This window comes from Aptenodytes forsteri, unplaced genomic scaffold (assembly GCF_000699145.1).
Source record: "Aptenodytes forsteri isolate BGI_AS27 unplaced genomic scaffold, ASM69914v1 Scaffold15, whole genome shotgun sequence".
Taxonomy (NCBI): domain Eukaryota; kingdom Metazoa; phylum Chordata; class Aves; order Sphenisciformes; family Spheniscidae; genus Aptenodytes; species Aptenodytes forsteri.
Window position 1 is genome coordinate 26,600,448 of NW_008795129.1, and position 8,882 is coordinate 26,609,329.

The window sequence follows — 8,882 nt, forward strand, 5'->3', positions numbered from 1 at the left end:
TACCTAGCAACAACTAAAACATCGGTGTGTTATCAACATTATTCTCACCCTAAATCCAAAACACAGCACTGTACCAGCTACTAGGAAGGAAATTAACTCTATCCCTGCCGAAAACAGGACAGCCAATTTGGGGAGATACTGGCGTGGCTGTGCGCTTGTATAAACACATATATATTTACACAATGCATGCTTACAAAGGCCCATAAGGAGGCTTGGATGTTTGATATAGGAAATGGCAGATGGGGATCTTGCTTCAGTGGCAGCTGGTTCAAAATGGGTTGTACAGTAGGTCTTCAGAAGCAGCAATGTGTATATCTGTGGTCTCACAGGAGGGAACAAAAAACCATGCACGGAAATAGTGGATGCATTCAGAGTACTCCACATTAGACTCTTTTGCCAAATTCAGGGCTCATTGGGAATTGGGAAAGCAGAGCCATCTTTCACCAAGGAGAGTGCAAAGTAAGGGTGCAAGGAGAAAGGCTCTGACAGAGGCAGATGACAGGTCTGTGAGCAGACCACCCTGGATGCCAACAACTCCTGCCTTTCTGAGAGGTACCAGCCTCCAACATTTCCCAGATTGGGATTTTGGCAACAGAAAAGAGCCAGGAGCTGCTCTGCCTGAGGAGAGACATCATCAGGCAGCAGCTCAGCAGCTCCTGCCTCTCGGGGAAGAGATGGGTCTTGGTCATCCCACTCTGCACTGAGTGTGGGCTTTGCTGAGTGCCCAGATGTGCTGGGTACAGCCATTTCCCCCAAAATGTCAGTGTGGTGGTGCTTAGAAAGTGGAAAAATGACACGTTGTCATGTGCAACTTCATTCCAGAGTGGGCAGCAGTAGGAGAGGAGACAGTCGCAGGGTACATGAAAAGTGCTGCATCTCAGCTTTTAAGGAGAGCAGGTTTAGCCACTGTGTTTGATGGATATCACCCAAGAATGCTTTAAGATGCATTTCTGTCAACCCTGCAGTGTGGAGGTGCCTGGAGATGCCTGAGTCAACCCAGGCACTGGGGTCAGGACCGCGCTGCCGAAGCTGGTTACCTCCACTGCCCTCCTTGTGCTGCAACCTGCCTTTCAGCCATTTGTCAAGCCAGTTTTTGCTATTGAGAGAAGTTAATGCCTGCTCTGGTGACAGCAATAGCTGTTCCACAACTCTGTACTTGCCTTTTAAAATAAGGCTTAAAATATTGTCAGCAACCTAAATCTTAGACAGAGCACAGATGATAAAGGATTAGTAAATAAAGCAGGGCATCAATTTGGCCACTGGGTCAGCTTATTGTCTAATCCTTGCTATCCCGATTTCACTATCCGTAGATAGGGAAGCTAATATCTATTTATGGATCTCCTGGGGTCTTTGGGAGGATTAATCACTGAGTGTTCATAACCTATTTTTTAAGTGCTAAGTATTATGAGCGATTTGTGGGGACAGCATGAAGTAATAAGCATCATGGCAAAGCTGCAGAGTCTGATATGTTCACTCTGTTTTTTTCAGAAGGGTTCAAGAAATTAGATTGGATTAACTTTATTTTACTGCTTAGGATTCATATGGTGACCAAGCAGCAGCACAAAGTTATAGATAACCAAACCACTGATTTACTCTGGGTCTGCTGAACTGAAGTGGTGCACGTCTAGTTTCTGGTTTCCAGACCTTAAAACTGCTACTGCACTTGTTGATAGCACAGGTCTCCATCCAGATTGGGCAGTTCCTATCTGCTTCTCTTACATGCAGAGGTATGAAAATCCCAAGGGTCCTATAACAGGTTACTAGGGGCTGGTATTTCTCTAATTCAAAAAAAGGAAATAAATAATTGAGGAACTGCAAACCATTAAAAGCTTGTACAAATCAAAAAAAAGAAATAAATAATTGAACTGCAAACCATTAAAAGCTTGTACAAACTTGCCCTGCCCTGCCTCCCCCAGTAAATATGTTTGAAATGCATTTTGAGCCTTAGAGATTGCAGAAAACCCAAGGACGCACCTGAGTCCGAGCTGTCAAGGAACATCAGCTCAATTCTGTTCTCAAATTGTCACTGCACAAGGATGGTCTTTATTAGAAATAAATAATTGAACTGCAAACCATTAAAAGCTTGTACAAACTTGCCCTGCCCTGCCTCCCCCAGTAAATATGTTTGAAATGCATTTTGAGCCTTAGAGATTGCAGAAAACCCAAGGACGCACCTGAGTCCGAGCTGTCAAGGAACATCAGCTCAATTCTGTTCTCAAATTGTCACTGCACAAGGATGGTCTTTATTCTTAAATGCCCAGGAATTAACTACTTTCAGCAGTTAATTTTAATATCAAAGGCTTTCAATAATACAATATGTTCAAAGATTATAACCTTATGAGGCCTTTTTGGTGTTACACAGGGATGGAGAGAAGTGGTTATGAAAGGGTTGGGTTTTTTTAGGAAGAAGACATTCCTTTTATTTTAAAAGCAGCACTGAAGATGCAAAAGGAAAAGACAAACCGATCTTGACCTGGAGCATCAGTGTCAGTTTTCCCTGTTTGCTCCACATACCAAGTTTATGGGATACCCACACTGGCATTGGGTATCTTGGCTATAAGGCACTGTACGTGCAGGCAGCACTCTGCCGTAAATCAAGTGGCACTGTGCTCCATGCTGCAGTATTTCCTTAGTCTATTAATAGCAACCCTGTCTGAACACCCTGAAGACTTCAATACCTACATATTATGTACGACACTTCGGGGGAAATCCAGAAACCAGTGAAACCACTGCCATGATGGGGCTGGGGTTTCATCCTTAGGGATTTGGGCTTTGCACAGTGCCTAACCAAATGATGGGTTGTCTTACCATGATGAAAAGAATACTGTTTTTTGCTTATAAATGAGATGAAGGGGTTTTTTTCATGAGAGGGAACCAGTTTAGCAAGCAGAGCGGGGATGAGTGGGAAGGCAGAAAGTTCATATATCAAAATCGTTGTTGTTCTTATGTGAGACAATGTTCTTAAACGAGTCTCACAAGTTGCTAAATTTGCTGATCCTATTTTTCAGTGAGGAAGAAATATTGATTAATAACATTGGGATTCATAAATAACCACTGAAGCTATGAAAGCTTGATATGGAGTTAAAAGGAAGAGTCCATGCGGGTAATAAGCCTATGTCATTTTAACAGCGTTGGGCAGCAATGTAAACAGTCTTTGAACTGCTGTTAAAGTCATGCAACATCTCATTCCTTAAAACCATGAGTAACTGAATTTTCTCATTACCCAGATTATTCACTGTGACAAAAAGCAGAGATTTTTCTTTGCCGATCGGCTGAAGGCTGCAGCTTTATGTCCTTGTGGGCACAGGAGCTATGCATGCCGGCAGGATGAGGGGCAGTCCCAGAGCACTTTCAGATGCCTCTTGTAAATGAAGTCAGTGGAAACTTTCCCACGTGCAGGCACTCTGACTTCACTATGAGCTCGAAGTACTGTGAATTTTGAGACTTGTATTTTTTTTTTGTTATTCTTTTGTGTGTGTGTTTGTTTTCTTTCTCTGCAAGTTTGCAGTTGCAAAACAGGTGGCCAAGCAGGCATTAGAAGTTAATTACTTTATTGGACTACTTGCATATTTTAATGTTATTCTGTTACCAAGGATGGCAGTGTAAATCTCAGAGAAAACAAATTCATTTCAGAAAGATTATATATATATATAGATTATTTGCATCCTAACCCCTGTGTGTGCCTCCCCTGCCCCAATAAATAAACAGCTTTTTGTACTACTGCAGTCTCTAAGGATATTTGCAGAGATAAACATGCATTGAAGTCCTTGTAGGATGGAGCATTGAAAGGAAGCAAAACAAAACAGGCATATTGCCACCATCTTTCCTATTTAAAAAGAATAGGTACTAAATCCTCTCTGTTCAGTCAGAAATACCCTCCTGGACCAGGTCTTGGCTCTGCACTGTCTAGTTTGTCTTACTCAGGAGCAGGACACATTTCTGGGGGACTTTAAGGCAAAATCAGAGTGACTGTGCTTGGAAAAAAATGCAGAATCTTCCCGTCTGAAAATGTCTACCACAACAGTTGGGAGCATTGTTTTCAGAATAGACGCCTCACCTCCTTTTCAGATGGGGGAAAAAATCCCCCGCCTCAAATCCCAAGCTGGTAGTGTGTCATATCGACCAACAAAAAGCCTGAGAAAACAACGACAGAATTATTCCCAGCAGTAGCTCCACTATTGAAACAGGAGCTCCAAGGAGGCCCGTAGAGATTTTACTTTATTCTACTTTATGAGGCAGGAGATCAGGCAAGGCGATGAAGAATACCAGCTTAAAAGTCTCTAAAATAAATGATAAGGATTTACTCTCCCAATTTAAACTCTGGGCAACTGGGTAGGGTTGGCCATAGAGTGGAAACCCAAAGCAGGGAACAACCTGTGAGTCCCAGGGAGCCTGTGAATGTGTCTTTGAAGTTCATTGCATCCCCTGGGCTGTGCACGAGCACGATGGGGGTCCCCTAACCCCCGGTGAGGCAGGGGAAGGGCTGGACCTAAGGGCAGCAGTGCCATCGACTCCTGGCTTGGACATACCAGGCTACAGTTTGCCGTTGTCCTTTACGGCACAGATTTGAGTGTCTTCTCTTCTGTTACAATATACCACAATATTAAGAACAACTAGATATAAATATTGTTATGTAGCAATAGTGCAAAGTTAGATGTAATGAGTTTATTTAGCAAGAACCTGTGCTCTGTGTCTATAGTTTCACCATCCTCATCCTTTGTCCTGTTGTAAACTGCAACTCTGGGCAACTTTTGCATGCTGTTTAACCAAAATTAAAGCCCTTGTTAGGTTATTTCTCTTAGGATAAAGTGATGTTATGACTTGATATTTCTTTGACAGAATCCTGCTTGTCCATAAAATATTTTACCCTTTTAGGACAGAATGAGCAGGAGCTATTTTATGTGTTTGGAAATGTATGGCCAATGAATGCAACTTGTGAAGGAAAGGCTCATATTTGCCCTTTCAGATTGTCTCCAATCTCGTTGCAGACAAGGTTTTTCTTTTTTTGCCCCGCTTTGCCAGCCTCATGCAGCTGCAGTCCATCAAATCCTGCCTTCCTGTTGCATGTGCTGAAAGAGCACCTGGCCCAGCATGGCCCAGGGGATGCCCAGCCCCTGCTGATGAGCTCTCTGTTTAGAGTATCAGGTTTGGTTGCTTCCTCCACCACATCAGCAATGGGGAAAAAAAAAATCACTTTATCCATTAAACTAAAAAGGAGGAAGGCTTAGACAGTAATGTGTAGCTGATGGCAAACTTTGATATTTCCCATTATAACAGTACTGTGATGAGATTCAGTTATGGATTCATTAAGACCCTCCATCTTCTTTTTAAAAAGATAATTTTCCATTGGTGGGTGGCATACCTTCCATGTCCTGTAATGTAATCCATCTTTTCCTAGCTCAGCTTCCAAAGCTGTCTCACCGCTGAAGGCTGATGTCTGAAAAGATTTGAGAGTTGTGCACATCGGGTTTCTGCTGTCATGATTGAATTGTCTGCTGTTACATATATTGCTGTGAGTCAGGAAGGAATTTACTGTGAATGCAGTCCTTCTGGGAGTGAGCTTTCAGTACCAGAAGCTAATTAACTAATGCAGTATCTTTGTTTTTTATAATAAATCTCTGGTGTTCTGCCAAAAATGAGTCACATCTTCAGCTATGCAGACATACGTGGCTACACTTAGCTCATCAAATCTGTGTTTAGTCATCTGAATCTGCCTTTTAGGGGTGTTCATTTCCCATGGCACAAGTGAAATGAAAGTAATAGATACTTGGCACCCCTGAAAATATAGGTTTTTCTTCTTTCTAGGAAACCCATATATCTGTATGAATTTAGAGGAATGATTGCTGGCACGTTTATTGAGAATACAGTCCTCTCAAGTACAGACTGGGTTAGATTTCTCCTCTTTCATCTAGACCTTGCCCGAGAAGCTCCCCAAAACATTGTTGCATGGCATTCAGTGTGTCATGATTTAAAAATGCTTCCGATTTCCAGAAACAATAAAATATAAAAAAAGATACTAGCAGAAAAGGGATATTGGACACAGAGGAGGTCAGCTCTTGCTGAATGAGCCCATCGTGCTGTAACTGGCATCAGAGGCTCTCGGGCTGCAGACGACTTCATCGCTTTGTACGCTGGGCTGGGCTGCTCAACATGGCTGAGTGACTTTTCCAAGGAGGGGTGGGAGCAATAAACAAATAAAGGCTTGGGTAACTCAGATAGGACACTTTCAATCTTCTATTATTTTTCTACAGCAGAACAGGAAGAGATTGAAAAGGGATGCTACATCTGATAAATGTAAAGGTGATTCCTCCAGATGAGCTTTGTGGCAAACGGTGCTGCTGGTGCTGAAGCAGAGTGATGTGCTGGCCATGCTGCCCGCCGCGGCTGCCTCTTGCAGTGTGTACGGAGCTGCAGGCAGCGCCTTCTGCCCGGATAGAAAGCAAGAATATTTATGGAGTTGCAGTAGCAACTGCTTCTCTTTTAGTAATAAATAGTTGATCTCAAAAGGTCACGATCATATATAATATTGTTCTTCTAGTAATGAATGCACAATAAATACATACAGTTTGCTGCTGTCGAATTTATCAGTGCAGGACTCTGGTCCTGCTAAGGAGCTTGTGAGATCAGGCACTAATACTGTGTGACGAAGGATTTTTTCAGTCTGCTGCTAGAGCAGCTGCTGATGGTCGTTGAGGGGTGCTCATATGAATCTGAAGTCAATCACTAAAACACCCAACAGCTTCTGCCAACAGATTGTATGAAGAGACTCTTTAAAATGACCACTGCTGTAAAAGTTTGTCAGCAGTTGTTACTCTGGAAATCTTTCAAGAATTTGTGTGCTTACATCTGCATCTTACAGAGGTCCTCATACAGAGTGACATAATATAAGAAACGAAGAAATTTGACTTATTTTTAGCTGAGAAAATGTGCTCCTGTAATTGGATTAGCTGGGTTTTCATTTGCACTTTTTTCCTTTGTTTCCTCTCTCCTATCACTAACAATATCCGTGGTGCTGGCTTACCCCAGAAAATAATTTTTAGCTTTTATTATAATAATTAAGAGTTCAAAAACACTTCTGAGCAGGTATATAGCTTACTATATAGTTAATTCCTACATACAACATGCATTTATGTGAACAAGCCGAATCTTAACAACAGTTAAACTTTTGAACAATTTAAAATGAGATAAAGAATGAAACACTTTGTTTTACACACTTAACCAAGGTTTTTAATCGCCAGCACTCATGGAGCAGCACTCAAAATGCGCTCTGCCTTGCTGACTGCTCACACGGATTTCTGGGAGAAAAAAATACCACAGCTGTGCTGAGTACTTGGTGAGTGTTGGACCTGGGAAGTGAGTCCCTAATGTAGTTTTATTTTATTTGCAAAGAGCCATCCTGGCAGGCAGGGGCCAGCAGCTGCTGTTGCTCCTCTCTGTCCTGCCTTTGGCTGCTGCTCCCTCCCGGAGGTTTGCTCGTGGTGCTGCTCCCAGGCAGGGGCAAGCTGCAAAGCCATGTGGTTTTTGGAGCCGTGCTGGGGCATCCTCCCCACGCCTGGGACCAAGCTCCCAGGCATTGCTATGGGGACCACTATGAGCTCTAGTGCCACCCATTTTTATTAAAAAGAGAGTCCTCATAGATGGTGCTACCTGTTTTTCCTGATTGCTACTCATTACCAGGGATGTGTGTTCCTCACCGCACCATTCCGGGGAGTTTGCAATTGTGATAAAATAAATAGTCATTAAAGCCACTATAAACATTTATTTCTTTGCTTTGCCTTCCACGAGGAGTAACTCAGGAGTCCTGAGAAAATGCCCGTGACTCTAACCCGAACAAAGGCAGGAAGTCCTGGCGAAGTGGGCACCTTGTGGCTTCAGCGATTGCCCGGGGAGGGAGCGGGTGGGCTGGACAGAGGGCGAAAATGGCTTTATTTCACCCTTCCTGGCCTCCTTCCCCACACACATGGAGAGATGCCTTTTGAAACCCAAATTTTATAAGGCCACAGGACTGTGAAAGAATAAGGTGAGGCTGGGTAAGGGATTTGGGGTGTCTGCGGTGAGAGAGGAGTGATGCTGTAGAGGCCACCCGCCCAAGCTCGCATCGCAGGAGGGATTTTCTGCTCACAAGTAGTCCTTGGCTGTGTTTTCCTTTTCTGTCTGTATTCCTCTGTGAGCCTCTCACATCTTTTATCAATTTTCTTTTGATTTAATCTAGATTCAATGAATACAATGTAGGAATTAATACAGCAATTAAAGGAACTTAGGTTTCATTTTTATCTGTCATTGTTAAGAACATCCACAGCTTCCACCTACAGAGTAACTCCAATGTTTTCTGCTCAGAAAACCCACCATCGACATTAGCTGGACAGTTGTCATTCTTTTTAAAGGTAGTGGTCAAAACAACTTGTGCGTCTGTTCTGCCAGTAAAGTGAATTTCACTGAGGTAGAAAAAATAATAAGACATCATCATGAATGATATTTAGTACCGTTAACCCTCTTAGGTTCTGATATATAAAATATTATTTGTCTTAAATACATTTTAGCAGAAAATCGTGTTTTCTTGCACTGGCTTTTAAAATGCAATGGACCTCTAATGTTTTCAAATGGCAGTTGTCTACTTGTGATTCAATGACTGATATTGCTGGTCTCATCCTCATGCCATGTTGCTGTTTCTCTCTCAGAGTTAGGAGCAGATCCCACAAAGAGAGACCTTTCCTTGGTCATCCACAGAAATGGACCCTCCTGCTGCTTTTTTGTTCCAGAAGTTGGAATGCTAGCACGGACCACTTGTGGAAATAACAATTTCTGTCTAATAGCTTTGTTATAGACATGAAACTACACAGTCTAATGAGCTGTACGCTTTAATGATGTATTGATAATGGTAG